Source organism: Phascolarctos cinereus, unplaced genomic scaffold (genome assembly GCF_003287225.1).
Source record: "Phascolarctos cinereus isolate Bilbo 61053 unplaced genomic scaffold, phaCin_HiC Scaffold_5;HRSCAF=322, whole genome shotgun sequence".
In the NCBI taxonomy this organism is placed as follows: domain Eukaryota; kingdom Metazoa; phylum Chordata; class Mammalia; order Diprotodontia; family Phascolarctidae; genus Phascolarctos; species Phascolarctos cinereus.
Window position 1 is genome coordinate 275100827 of NW_027555958.1, and position 15317 is coordinate 275116143.

At 40.0% G+C, this 15317-nt stretch overlaps 1 protein-coding gene across 2 annotated transcripts in view; it reads left to right on the forward strand.

Annotated features, from left to right (window-relative positions):
* The first annotated feature begins 582 nt into the window (after positions 1 to 582).
* HELZ (helicase with zinc finger) overlaps positions 583 to 15317 on the forward strand; it is a 288871-nt gene continuing 274136 nt past the window's right edge. For both annotated transcript variants that reach the window (XM_021000986.2, XM_021000987.2), the window contains exon 1: positions 583 to 668. The gene's annotated coding sequence lies outside the window, so the exon portion shown is untranslated. The remainder of the gene's footprint in view (positions 669 to 15317) is intronic.

The window sequence follows — 15317 nt, forward strand, 5'->3', positions numbered from 1 at the left end:
TAAGTTATGAAGAGTGTGTATATATATAGTGATAGTCAATAAAACACATTAAACCGTAGTAATAATAAACATCTAAATGCATCTAAATAAATAAACAAATATTCTCAACTACCGAGCAGGAAAGACCAACAACTAAGGGCAGGATGCTGGGGTCCGGGCCAAGACTGGCGGGTAACTGAGCAAAGGGAAGAAGAGTGGTTAAAAGGGCGGGTGGGGGAGGGGTGCCCGGAATCTCTGTATCCCGAGGCAGGAGCAGTTGCCCCCCTCCCAAAAAAAAAAAGAAAAAGAGGAAAATAACAACAGTGACAAACAAAACAAGGGGTTAAACTAGACTGTGAAATTCAAATGCAAATGAGAGTAGCGGAAGGGGCGGGGGTTGGGGGAGGTTACGGGCCGAGCCTCGGCTCTCGGGCAGGCGGGGGGAGGTACCCCCCCTCTACAAACTTTCCGGCTCGGGGCGTGGCCGAGGCGAGGGGGCGGTGGAAGCCGAGAGGGCGGGAGTTCGGCTTGGGAGGGAAGAGGAGGGGGCCGAGCAGAGGAAGGCCGGCGGGAGGACGGGGGAGGGGAGAGGTGGGGGGGGGGAGTCACTTTAAAGGCTCTTTCTTTCCCATAATGCTTTGTGGGGACGTTGACAAGTGGATCCAAGATGGCGTAGAAAGTAATGACAGGTAAGTCCTGACTTCCCCCTTGTCGACTCCGGGGGTCGCCGCGGGAGTCGCCTGTTCGCTCCCAGGACCGGGTCTGGGGAAGGACCGCACCTCCCAGTGGCCTTCGGCGGCGCAGAGGGAGGCCGAGAGCTGGAGGGCCCCGGAGGCGAGCAGCGGGCTCTGGGCCTGGGAAGCAGGGCTGTGCGAGGCGAGGCCCGTCCCGGCCCGGGCGCTGGGGACCCCGGAAGGTCCTTACCCTCAGGCTCGGACCCCGGGCCGGGCCTGGGGCTGTGGGAGGCGGAGGCTTCATCCTGTGGGAGGAAAGGGTCGGGCCGACCGGAGGCCCTGGGAGCGCTTTCCTCCCAGCCAGCCCGCGGCCCCGGTCCTGGGAGCGGACGCAGAGACTAGGAAGGAAGCTTTCTGTCCTTCCTCCCCCCCACCCATCCTCCTCCTCCTTCTCCTCCTCCCTCCCCCCCCTTACCAGTTGGATGCCCCCCAGGGCTGGGGCTGCTGCTAGAGAGGGCCGGGCTGGAGAAGTGGGTCAGCTTTGTTCCCGCTCCCTGCTCTCTGCCTAGGACTCGGCGACTCCCTTCTACCCCCAGCCCCCAAGCCACTTGAAAATCTTCATTGTCGCTGGTACAAACACACACAAACATACCAATAAAATTCATAATTAAAAAAAAAGCAACAGTACTCTTCATCGCCTAGAAGAAGCTCTTTCAAAGTGATCATAGTCCCCATGGTGGGGAATATAAGAGGACTCACATCCTTCCAGGGAACTCGAGACCCTTCACTCTCGACCTTTCTTCCTAAATCATGCCTGCTTTAAATTTTTTTTTTTTAAATTTTCCTCCCCAAGTCAGGCCCTTGACTGGCCCAAAAAGGACAGGAGTTAAATGTGGAAGTGTCTTGACCGTTAGCTAGAGCAGATATTCAAGTATCATTACCTCGGTCCTTAGGTCTTGCCCCACCCTGCCGCCCCCACCTCACTATAACGTAGTCCAAGAAAAACATCAGTTCAGAAAGGAAAGTCTAACCACAAAGAGGGACTAAACTGAATACCCTAGTGGTGGTTGTGGGATGTGTACGTGAGAATGATGAGGCGGGGGGAGCGAGGGAGGCGGGGAATGAGGACCTTGTAAGTCTCTGCTTGACTTAATTTCTCTTCTATTAAAGTCTCCCAGGGCTTAAAAATTTTATCTCTTAGGTCACCAGGGGTGGAAGAAAAACCTTTGTCGGTGTGTTTTGTGTTTCCAAGATAGATTCCATTTTATTCTACTATTTGAAATACTTTAAAAACTCTTATTTAATATTTTATTTTTCTACATGTAAAAACAATTTTAACATTTTTTTTCTTTCAAATTTGGAGCTCCAAATTCTCTCTCTCTGTTCCCCACTTATTGAGAAGGCAAGCAATTTGACATAGATTATACATGTGTGGTCATGCAAAACACATTTTCAAGTAAGTCATTCTGTGAAAGAAAACACAGACAGAAAAAACCCCCAAGAAAAATAAAGAAAAAGTATCTTTGATCTGCATTCAAGCTCTCCCAGTTCTTTCTCTGAAAATGGATAGCACCTTTCATTAACTCCTACAGAATTGTCTTGGATCATTGTATTGCTGAGAATAGCTAAGTTATTCATAGTAGATCATCATACAATATTGCTATTATGGTTGTACAATGTTCTCCTGTTTCTGCTCATTTCACTTTTCATCCCTTTATGTAAGTTTTTCCAGGTTTTTTCTGAGAGCATCCTGCTCTTCATTTCTTAAAGCACAACAGTATTCCATAACAATTATATACAACAACTTGTTCAGCTATTCCCCAATTGGTGGACATCCCCTCAATTTCCGATTCTTTGCCTCCAATAAAAGAGCTGCTATAAATATTTTTGTATACAGAGGTCCTTTTCATTTTTGTTTTTTATCTCTTTGGGATACAGACCTAGTAGTGGTATTGCTTGGTCAAAGGTTATGCATGGGTTTATAGCCCTATGGGCATTGTTCCGAATTACTCTCCATAATGGTTGGATCAGAGTACATCTTCACCAGTAGAACATTAGTGTTTTAATTTTCCCGCATCCTCTCCAACATTTGTCATTTTCCTTTTCTGTCATATTAGCCAATCTGACAGGTGTGAGGTAGTAGCTCAGAGTTGTTTTAATTTGTATTTCTCTCATCAGTAGTGATTTAGAGCATTTTTTCATATGACTATAGATAGCTTTGATTACTTTGTCTGAAAACCACCTATTCATATCCTCTGACCATTTATTAATTGAGGAATAGCTCTTATTTCTATAAATTTGACTCAATTTTTTATATGTTTGAGAAATGAGGTCTTTATTAGAATAACTCACTGCAAAAATTTTTTTCACAGTAATGATTACCAACGATATATTTCTATTGGTTATCTTACTCTTACTCTCTCTCTCCTTTTATTCTTTTTTTAAAAGTTTTTTTTCTTAATTTATGGAATAAAGCATTTCCATAACAGAATATAATTTGAAAAAGACTATTGTACATGAAACTACAAATATGCACAACTTGCTATTCCTTCCAAATATGCAGCAAAATTATCATGTAAATTTCTTTATTTTTCTTTCCTCCCCCACTCCCACCCTAGAGATGGCTACCATTAGACACAAATAGATATATATATATATGTGTGTGTGTGTGTGTGTATGTGTATATATTTGTATATATGTATGTATTTGTGTGTATGTGTGTATGTATGTATGTAAAACTATTCCATCCATCAATTCTTTCTCTGATGGTGTTTTTCTTCATATGTCCTTTATAGTTCATTTTCTTTCCTTTTATTCTGTCCAATCTGAAAAGTATTTTGCTTCCGACTCCCCCAACCTGCCCTCCCTTCTATCAACTCCCCCTCCCTTCTCTTATCCTCTTCCCTTCCTACCTTCCTTTATGGGTAAGATAGATTTCTGCACCCAACTGAGTATGTATATTATTCCCTCTTTGAGCCAATTCCAATGAGAGAAAGATTCATAAAACTCTTTCAGGCCCCTTTTATGTCAGATAATTTATCCCATTCTGCCTCTCCCTTTTCCCTTCTCCCAGTGCATTCTTCTTTCCCAACCTTTAATTTTATTTTTTTTAGGTAATCTTACTATCACATTCAACTCACATCCCTGCTTTCTGTCTGTATGTACTCCTAACTGCTGTATTGATATTGTTGATAAAGTTTTTAGGACTTATAAATATCATTTCCCCAGTTTAGCTCTATCGAATCCCTTATGATTTCTCTTTCTTGTTTACCTTTTTATGCTTCTTTTGCATCTTGTATTTGAAAGTCAGATTTTCTTTTCAGCTCTGATCTTTTCATCAGCAATGCTTGAAAGTCCTCTATTTCATTGAATATCCATTTCTTCCCCCCTGAAGGATTATACTCAGTTTTTGCTGGGTAGGTGATTCTTGGTTATAATCCTAGCTCTTTTGTCCTCCATAATATCATATATTCTGAGCTTTCCAATCCTTTAATGCAGAAGCTGATGAATCTTGTGTTATCCTGACTGTAGCTCCATGATATTTGAATTATTTCTTTTTTTGCTGCTTGCAGCATTTTCTCCTTGATTTCGAAGGTCAGGAATTTGGCTAGAATATTCCTGGGAATTTTCATTTCGGGATTTCTTTCTGCAGGTGATCGGTGGATTGTTTCAATTTCTGTTTTACCCTCTGGTTCTAGAATATCAGGTCAGTTTTCCTTGATAATCTCCTGAAAGATGATGTCTAGGCTCTTTTTGATCATGACTTTCAGGTAGCCCAATAATTCTTAAATTATCTCTCTTGTATCTATTTCCCAGGTCAGTTGTTTTTCCAATGAGATATTTCACATTTTCTTCTATTTTTGCATTCTTTTGGTTTTGTTTGATTGTTTCTTGATGTCTCATAAAATCTTCCCAAGCTTCCACTTGCCCAATTCTAACTTTTTCTTCAGTGAGCTTTTGTATCTCCTTTTTCATTTGGCCAATTCTACTTTTCAAGAAGTTCTCTTCAGTGAATTTTTGTGTATTTTTTTCCCATTTGGCCAATTCTGCTTTTCAGGGCATTCTTCTCTTCATTGGATTTTCTTTCTTTCTTTCTTTTATTTTTAATTTTTTAACATATATTTTTAAAACTTTGGGTTACAAATTTTCTCCCTTCCTCCCTCCCCACCCACCCTTATTGAAAAGGCAAGCATCTCAATACAGGTTATAGATGTGTAGTTATGCAAAACACTTCCATAGTAGTCCTGTTGTGAAAAACTAAGTATATTTCCTTCATCCTATCCTACCCCCATTTATTCTATTCTCCCCTTTGACCCTGGCCCTCCTCAGAAGTATTTGCTTTTGATTATCCCCTCCCCCAATCTGCCTTCCCCTCTATCAACACCCTTCTCTCTTGTCCCCTTACCCCCTTATTTTCCTATAGGGTAAGATAGATTTCCATATCCCATTGTATATATTATTCCCTCCTTAAGCCAAATCCTATGAGAATAAGATTCACTCATTCCTTCTCACCTTCCCCCATTTCCCCTCCACTGTAAAAGCCTTTTCTTGTCTGTTTCATGTGAGATAATTTATCCCATTCTACTTTTCCCTTTCTCCTTCTCCCAGTATGATCCTTTCTCACTCCTTAATTTTATTTTCCAGATATCACCCCTTCATCTTCAACTCATCCTGTGCCCTCTATCTATCTATATATACATACATATAATTTTTTTCCCTCTCACTGTCCTAATACTGACAAAGGACTCGTGAATTACGAATATCATCTTTCCATGCAGGAATGTGAACAGTTCAACCTTAATAAATCTCTTATGATTTCTCTTTCCTGTTTACCTCTTCCATGTTTCACTTGAGTCTTGTATTTGAAAGTCAAATTTTATATTCAGCTCTGGTCTTTTGCTCAGGAATGCTTGAAAGTCCCCTATTTCATTGAATGACCATTTTTCCCCCTGAAGGATGATACTCAGTTTTCCTGGGTAGGTGATTCTTGGTTGTAATCCTGTCTTCTTTGCCCTCTGGAATATCATATGTGATTCTTGGTTGTAATCCTGTCTTCTTTGCCCTCTGGAATATCATATGCCATGCCCTCTGGACCCTTAATGTAGAAGCTGCTAAATCTTGTGTTATTCTGATTGTGTTTCCACAATACTTGAATTGTTTCTTTCTGGCTGTTTGCAATATTTTCTCCTTGACCTGGGAATTCTAGAATTTGGCTACAATATTCCTGGGAGTTTTCCTTTGGGGATCTCTTTCAGGACGTGATTGGTGGATTCTTTAAATTTGTATTTTGCCCTCTGGTTCTAAAATATCAGGGCAGTTTTCCTTGATAATGTCTTGAAAGATGATGTCTAGGCTCTTTTTTTGATCATGCCTTTCAGATAGTTTAATAATTTTTAAGTTCTCTCTCCTGGATCTATTTTCTAGGTCAGTCATTTTTCCAGTGAGATATTTCATATTCTCTTCTGTTTTTTCATTCTTTTAGATTAGTGTTACAGTGCCTTTATTTCTCAAATTGTCACTGGCTTCCAGTTTCTCCATTCTAATTTTCAAGGAAGTATTTTCTTCAGTAAGCTTTTGGACTTCCTTTTCCATTTGGCCAATTTTACTTTTTAGGGCATTCTTCTCCTCATTGGCTTTTTGGACCTCTTTTGCCATTTGGGTTAGGCTATTTTTTAAGGTGTTATTTTCTTCAGTATTTTTTTGGGTCTTTTTTAGCGTCACTCTCAGTTTTTCCTCTACTTCTCTTAATTGCTTCTCAAAATCCTTTTTGAGCTCTTCCATGGCCTGGGACCAATTCATATTTTTCTTGGAGGCTTTGGATGTAGGAGCTTTGGCTTCATTGTCTCCTTCTGGTTGTATGTTTTGATCTTCTTTGTCACCAAAGTAAGATAATATGGTCTGACTCTTTTTGCACTGCTTGCTCATGATCCTGGCCAATTACTTGAGTTTTAAACTCTTTGTTAAGGTAGGAATCTGTTTCCAGTGTGGAAAATGTACTGTCCCAAGCTTCAGGGATTTTGTGCAGCTGTTTTCAGAGATACTTCTAGGGACCCATAAATTTTCAGTTCTTCCAAGGTGCTGTGATCAAGGGCGAGGTGTTTACTCCTTCCTCGGCCTGTGCTCTGGTCTATGAATGATTACAAACACCCTTTTCTGTCTTGGAACTGTGAGGATTTTCTCTCCACAGCCACTACAAGCTCCACCATGCTAGCACTCCTCCTCACCCCCAGGACCACCCCTCAGAACTGTCACCCAGATCCAAGCGTGGGCAAAGAAGGAGAATCCTTCACCAGCAGAGTGATCCCTGCAGTCCCCCTCTAATCAGCCACTCGATTTCCCTTCAGTCTGTGGGCTGGAAGCTCAGGAGGCAGCCTCTGCCCTGGGGCCTAGCTTGGAATTGGAGCTGAGACCACCTTGCTTCTCTCACCACAGACACAGATTTTTCCCACTAACCTTCTAAGCTGTCCCTGGCATTCTTGGGTTGAGAAGTCTGGAAACTGCCACAGCTGCCTTTGATTCAGTCCTTTGAGGCCTGCTCCAGGTTAGCTGCGGCCTGTGCTCCCATGCCAAGCTATGCTCTTCTCCCCACTTGGTGAGATAAACCTTTCCGATCAACCATCCAGCATGTCTTTGGCTGGAAATTTGTTTCACTCTGTCTTTTCGTGGGTTCTGCTGCTTTAGAATTTGTTTAGAGCCATTTTTTTTATAGGTATTTGGAGGGGTTTGGGGGAGAGCTCAAGAAAGTCACTGCTTTTACTCTGCCATCTTGGCTTCTCTCCCCCTTTCCATTGGATTTTTGTGCCTCTTTTACTATTTCTCCTGTTCTGTTTTTAAGTTATTATTTCTTCAGTATTTTTTATGCCTCCTTTACCAAACTATTAACTCTTTTTTCATGATTTTCTTGCATTACTCTCATTTGTCTTTCCAATTTTTCCTCTACCTCTCTTACTTGACTTTTAAAATGCTTTTTAAACTCTTCCATGGCCTGAGAACAATTCATATTTTTCTTTGAGGCTTTGGGTGCTGGAATTTTGACTGTTGTCTTGTTAGTGTGTGTTTTGATCTTCCTTGTCACCATAGTAACTTTCTTTTGTCAGAATTTTTTTCTGTTGTTTGCTCATTTTCCAGCCTATTTCTTGACTTTTAACTCAGTGCTGAAGTGGAACATTGCTTCCCAAGTGAGGGAGCACTGTCCCAAATTTCAAGTTTTTTGTGCAGCTATTTTAGGAGGTAATTCTGGCTACTTATAAGTTTTTGGCTCTTCTAAAGTGATCTAGGGAGAGGTATGTTTACTGCTGGTCCTACATGGTGCACTGGTTTGTGAGCAACCACAAGCACTCTTTTCAACCCCAGAACTGTGAGCAGGGTCCCTATTCCACTGTAGCCTAAAGCTCTGGTGTTCTAGTGCTTCTCCTTGCATGGGGACTAAGGCCCAGGACTTCAACCCGGATCCAGGTATAGGCAATTCAACAGAGTCCTACCCCTGGTACCAGCAGAGGGACCCTGGTAACTCTCCTTCTGACCCATTTTCCAATCCCCTTATCATCTGTGGGCTGAAATGTCTGGAAACTGACACTGGTGCCACTGATTCAGTCACCTCGAGTCCTGCTCCTGGTTTGCTGGGGCTGGGTCTGCTCTGGATTATGCTCCTCTTTCACCCTGGTGGAGTGGACCTTTCCAGCTGACCTAAGTTGTCTTGGGCAGGAAAATTGTTTCACTCCTTTTTTTGTGGGTTCTGCTGCTCTAGAATTTGTTTAGAACCATTATTTAAAGGTATTTGGAGAGGTTTGGGGAGTCCCTGCCTTTACTCTTTTACCCTGTCTTGCATCTTGTCTCTGCCCCCTCTTGAAATACTTTTAAAATAAAGGAAACAGACTAATTTGCAAAGCCACATTCTCCTAATATGTCATTTGGTAACTTGCTTTTTTTGTTTGAAAATGTAGATATCCTTTTACTTATGGCTGAAGTTTACTTAAGAGTTTTGCCTCGCCTAATATTGATACTGTGTAGACATATTTTTACTTTTTAAAAATGTCTTCAGGAATTGGATGAGCAGTGTTACTAATTGATCACTTTATCAATTAGTTGATGAACTCCATTGCTGTTGAGATGAGTAAGGTGAGGTTTCAAGCTATTTACCTTCTTTCCTATTCTATTTTTATGCCTAAGTGTAATCCTGAAACTATAAATAAAGCATCTTTTTTTCTTTTCAAGTAAATCATACACATAGGAATATATATATATATATTTTTTGTTTTTAAAGGCAGTTGGGGTTAAGTGGCTTTCCCAGGGTCACACAGCCAGTAAGTGTCTGAGGCCAGATTTGACCTCAGATCTTCCTGACTCCAGGGCTGGGGTTGTATCCGTTGTACCACCTAGCTGCCCCTCACACAGGAGTAGAGACAGGGAAGTAGACTCAGAAGCAGAAAGCATACTTGCAATGTACAAGTATCCAGTTGGAGCAACTCCTTCCTTCTCACACTTTTTAGAGCTTGTCCTGAGCTTTCTGCTTATTTATATGTGCCATCGTCGTTGTCTTCAGAGGGGTGATTAGAGTTTTCTTAAATTCAGATTTCCACAGGTAGTTTTAATTATATTTGTTAACTTTGTTTTTGCTCTAATGTCAACGTGCATTTACATTGTGTTACCATTAGAGGTGTCATCTGATTATCAGTGAATATGTTGTGTGAATAGTCTGTTACCTAACTTGTGAAGTGTTACATTTATAGTAGGAATATGAGTTTTAGGAAGGTCATTGTCTTTGTTTTTGTTTGGAGACTGGACATAGTCTTTGCTCTGTTTTGTAGTAATGTTGAAATAGCAGAATGATATGTAGTATGAATACAAAGTAATGACACTGATTTGTTGCATGATTGTGTAAAGAAGATATATTTCTTTACCGTCATACCTTATGGAATCAAGGAATTCATAGTTTGAAGTGAACTCAGAAATCATCTAATCTAACCCCTTCTCTCTCTCTCTTTCTCTCTCTCTTTCTTTTTTTTTTTAGGCAATTGGGGTTAAATGACTTGCCCAGAGTCACACAGCTAGTAAGTGTCAAGTGTTTGGTCGGAGGCTGGATTTGAACTCAGGTCTTCCTGACTTCAGGGCGGGTGCTCTGTCCACTGCGCCACCTAGCTGCCACTAATCCAACCCCTTCTCACAAATCATTCTGGCATGTTCTATTTGAATCCCACCAGTGATGAGGAATTTGCAGTATTAGGAGGCTGCCTATTCCTTATTAAGATAGCTCTAATTTTTCTAGGAATTCAAACTGAAATATGCTTCCTTGTAATTTTCACCATTGGCCCTAAAAAGACCTCATCATATATGCATACTTGGAGCTCTTTGGTGTATTACTATTATTCTTGATTATGAGAAACTATGAACTTAGGGGTCAAGATAGGCATTTTATATGGATTTTTGGGGGGCTTATAAGGAAAGGATTAGGATGAAAATATAACACCTAAAATTTTCTCAAAGTAATTATGTCCTTGGGCTTTTTTTCTTAAAATGAGCCATAGTTTAATCTTTTTAATGTAAGCAACCACATTAGAGTGCCAGATTACAAAGAGAGCAAAACAGCTCCTTAAGGAGCTTTGAAATATGCACATGCATAAACATAAATAGAACACAGACATGGTAACCTGAGGATGGAGGGCATTAGTAGTCGGGGAGACCAGTAAAGGTGTTGCTTCTTCAGCTGAGCCTTTTTTTTTGGTGCAAGTTTTCTTTTTCTTTTTAGGCAATTAGGGTTAAGTGACTTGCCTAGGGTCACACAGCTAGTAAGTGTCAAGTGTTTGGTCTAAGGCTGGATTTGAACTCAGGTCCTCCTGACTTCAGGGCCGGTGCTCTATCCACTGCGCCACCTACCTGCTCCCAGTGAAGTCTTAAAGGAAGCCTGACATTCCAAGAGGTCGAGGTGAGGAAGGAGCACAAAGGGCTCTTTCAGACTATTTTGCTTGGTGTTTGTGGGACCATATTGTGATGAGATTTAAATGTCAAACAGAAGAGTTTCCATTTGATCCTAGAGGTGATGTGCAGTCACTGGAGTTTGAGTGTGAAATGGTCAAACCTACATTGTAGGAAATCACTTTGGAGATTATGTGGAAAATAGATTGGAGTGGGGAGAAACATGAGACACGGAGTTCCAAACAGGAGGCCAGTCCAGGTGAAATTTAGCTTGAACTATGGTGGTGACTGTGTGACTGGTTAGGAGAGGATGGATGCAAGAGGTGTTCTAGACATGGAAATAGCAAGATTTGTCAACTGATTAAATATTTGCGGTGATTGGGAGTGAGGAATCAAGGCTGATACTGGGTGACCAGAAGGTTGGTGGTATCCTTACTGAAAACTGGGAAGTTTAGAAGAGGAGTAGGTTTTGAAGGAAAGGTAGCGAGTTCTTTTTTGGACATTTTGAGCTTGAGGTGCTTATTATGGGACTTAAATTTTGAAATGGTCAATGGGTTTGTGTAGGATTGGACCTTGGGAGAGAAACTAGGGCTGTGTATATAGCTAGGCAGCATCTATATAGATGTGCTTTATTTGCAAAATAGTTTAGAGATACTAATCTCATTTTATCCTCACTACAACTCTGGGTGGTAGATGCTATTATTTTCATTTCCATTTTGCAGATGAGGAAACTGAGGCAGATAGGTTAAGTGACAAATAGCCTGTGAGATTGAGGTTGGATTTGAACTCATGTCTTTCTGACTTCAAGCTCAAAACTCTATCCATTGTATCATTTAACTTCAGTGTTCTACATAGATTTGATTAAATCTGTGGAAATTGATGAGGTCACCAACTCAGAGAGTATAGAGAAAGAAGAAAAGAGGACCCAAAATAGAGCCTTTGAAGCATATGCATAGATAGCTGGCATGTCATGGTTAGTGATCCAGTGAAGAAGACTGAGAAGGACTAGGCAGACAGCTAGAAGGAGAACCAGGACAGAGTAGTGAGAGGATAAAGCATCCCAGAGGAGACAGTGGTCAACAATGTCAGATGCTTGTACAGAGGTCAAGAAGGATGAAGACTGAGAAGAGATTGTTATCTTTGCCAATGAAGAGATCATTGGGAATTTTGGGAGAGAGCAACTTCATTTGACATTAGAAGTTAGATTACAGAATGTTCTAAAGAGAGTCGGAGGAAGGGGAACTCTTCAATATAGACCAGTTTTCAACAAGTTTGCCTGAGAAAGTCAGGAGAAAGGAAGAGCTTGAGGGGATGGCAGGGACAGATGAGAGGTTTGTTTGTTTTTACCTTCTTAAGGATAAGGGACAACTGAGTGTTTTTAGGCAGCAGGAAAAGAACCTGTAGTTAGAGCAAGATTGAAGCTTAGAGAGAAGGGATGATACTGGGGACAATTTGTTGAAGATTGGAGGGATGGGATCAGGGGTCAGACCAAGGCTGGCCTTGGTAAGAAAGGCAACCTTAGCAGACATTGGGAGTCTAAAGTAGTAAATTGTCGGGGTGGTGTTGAGTGACCTAAGTTGAGAGGTCAGATAGTTGTGTATGAAGAACAACAATACTGGTGTAGAATTTTTGTGTTTATTTTTTTTTTTTGGCAAGAGAAAAAAAAATGGGGCCTTTATCCATCCTTGTCATTCTGCCTCCTTTCCCTGTTCTGCATCAGCCAGCCTGAAGCTAGAGACTCATTCAGGCCTTGTATAGCTCAATTTAAAGTTTTGGTATTGTTTGAGAAGAATAAAAGTTATGATGGGATTAAAATTCAGTAGGTTAATGCTCTGTTATTATAATGTTGTTTTATTTTTCAAAAAGCCCCAACAAAACAACAACATTTAGAAATAGGTAATGTTAGGCCTAAAAATGCCAAAATGCTTTTCATTTTTAACAGATATTTAGATTATGCAAATAGGTGTTATATCACCACTACTATCACAATTTTCGTTTGAGTCATTTTTCAGTCATTTGTGTCTGACTCGTGACCCCATTTGGGGTTTTCTTGGCAAAGATACTGGAGTGCTTTGCCATTCTCTAGCTCATTTTACAGATGAGGAACTGAGGCGAATGGGGTTAAGTGACTTGCCCATTGTCATAAGAGCTAGTAAGTATCTAAGGCCAGATTTGAATTCGGGAAGATAAAAGAGGTATTCTGGAGATAGAAATGGCCCAATCACAATAAAAATTCCTTTATGTTTACTAGTAGTAGTAGCAGCAGCAGCAGCAGCAGCAGCAAATGGCTACTTGCTACATTCAATCAAAACATTCAGTGATGGGAATATCATCATATAACATCTTTGATCTGTTTAAAGACTAAAATTTTTAAAAGTTGGGCCTTTTGGTTGGGAGATCAGGCTTAGGTAAGGCTGTACTATTTAAAGTTAGTAGATTTTCTTGTCTGCTGCTAAATTTGAATGGTTTGGACTTTACAAGTCCAAGCAAGTTTTAATAGCAAAGATAGTCAGTTTTTGTTGCTGAGTCAGCTTATTATGGAGTACTGACTTATATATGTATCACTATACAGTGAGTGAGCTGTACCTGGAGTCAGGAAGACCTAAGTTCAAATCCAGCCTCAGACATTTAACTAGCAGTGTGACCCTGGGCAAGCCAGTTAACCTCTGTTTCCCTCAGTTTCCTCAACTATAAAATGGGAATAATAATAGCACTTATCTTGCAGGGTTGTTGTGAGAATCAAATGAGATAATATTTGTTTAAAAAGTGCTGTGCATGTGCCTGGCACATGCTAAGTGCCATATAAATGCTGCCTCCCTTCCTCCACCAATCACTTATAGTGTTAAAGGTTTAAAAGACATAAGTAATTTTTATTCACAAATTAAAAAGGGCATAGAGCTGGATGGGAACTTAGAAATCTTCTAGTTCAACTTTCTCATTTTTCAGATGAGGAAATAGGCCCAGAGAAGGCACATTGGTAAGCAGCAGAGCTTAGATTTGAATCCAGGTCATCTCACTTCAATCATGTTGATTACAGTCTAGATGGGGAGGATATGTAAAATTAAAAAAAAAGACTAGGAAAAATTATAAAGGAGCATATAGGTGAACAGAACTCAACAGAAAAGTGCTAGTATACAGTTGACAAAGAATGAGTTGTAACATTCCTATTTGTATACATATTAAAATATAACAATCCATGAAAATAATAGGCTACATTCAAGGTCCAAATGCTTGCCTAGCAGTAGAAAAATAGCCTTTTCATGCTCTTTGAATTGTCTTGAAGGGATTGGAGAAACTTAATCAGTCGCAGGTGTTTAACTTCTCAGCTCCTTTGGAGGAAAGAAAAGAACTTTAAAAAGCAACAGTATGAAAAATTGTTATGATTGTATGCTTTTTAATAAACTTAAGTAAATATTTTTCACCCTTTTGTCAGAGTGAATAGAGCCTTTTGGGGTTTGTCGATACTTTTGGCCTGAATTCTTACCTAGAAACCTTGGAAATGTACCTAGTACTTTTCTATTTGTAACTGTGCTCATTCAAATCACAAAAAAAACTTTCAATAACAAAGATTATGTTATGCAACATACTATTTGTGACCTTGATGATAGTAGTCTGCCTGGTTAGGATCCCAGAGCTGAGGTTCCTTTCCTTTTAGGGGTTGCAAGGTCACTTATAGTTACAATCAGGATCCATGGCTACCTGTTTCATTCCACATTGAAATTCTTTACATTTTGGTCAGCTGCTTCTCTTGAATGCCTGTGAAATCCATCTTCTTCTGTTGAGTATCATCTTTTTGGTCTAAACACACACATGACACTGCAGTCACTGGAAACAGGACTACAGGATAGGACATGCCTCTGTCCATTCTGCCCTGCCTACTAGCTGGGCGAATGAAGACTGCATTTCTGTTCAGTTAGAATGAATAATAAATAGCCTTTGATTTAGCAAATTTGGTAGCCTTGCTTCGAAATTTTTCTAGGAAAGAGTTATGATAGCTATTGAATATCTTTTCAGGTTATAGTTAACAATTCATAAAAATTGAAAGATGTAGTCAGTAGTATTCCTTTGTTAGAAGAACCATAAATCATGGTGGTTTTTGTCATTTTCAGGATTCCTTAAGAGGAATTATAAATGATTTACTTACCAAATGTATTTCATAAAATATATATTTTTTAGGAGAATGCAGACATATTTATGACTGTAGGAAGTTTTCTTCCCAAGTTTAAGTAGTTTCTACCCTATTAAATCTCTACAGAAGTTAAATGCTTCTGAATATGATACTTAGCAGTCACATCAATCTGTTGTTGTAAGTTAGGCATATTTAGCCCAAAGGATTGGCAGATTTATCAGGAAGTAGATTGGTAAAGGCAAAACTGATACACTGATTGCTCTTTCAAAATTCCCGAGAATATATATATATATTTTTTGACACAGGTATTACTGTATAGCTTGACTTTTTATAGCACCTGCAGTGGCAGAGGTAGAGGCAAAAGAGTAGGAGAAAATGACAGGTAGGGCATTGAATTAAATGTTTAAATGTCAGTTTAAATGTTGTGTACACTTAGTGCATCTTTCTTTAATATTTTCTGCACATGTACTGCTTAGTGATTTTGCTGATTTGGCGTATGTGTAGCCTCTTGGTGAATGTAATTTAATTGTGAGCAAAAGAATCCCAATATTAAGTTTCTAAGTTCCTGACTTTTTGTACTTTTGAGAAACAGTGTTTATGCATTTAATTGAATTCATAGGATC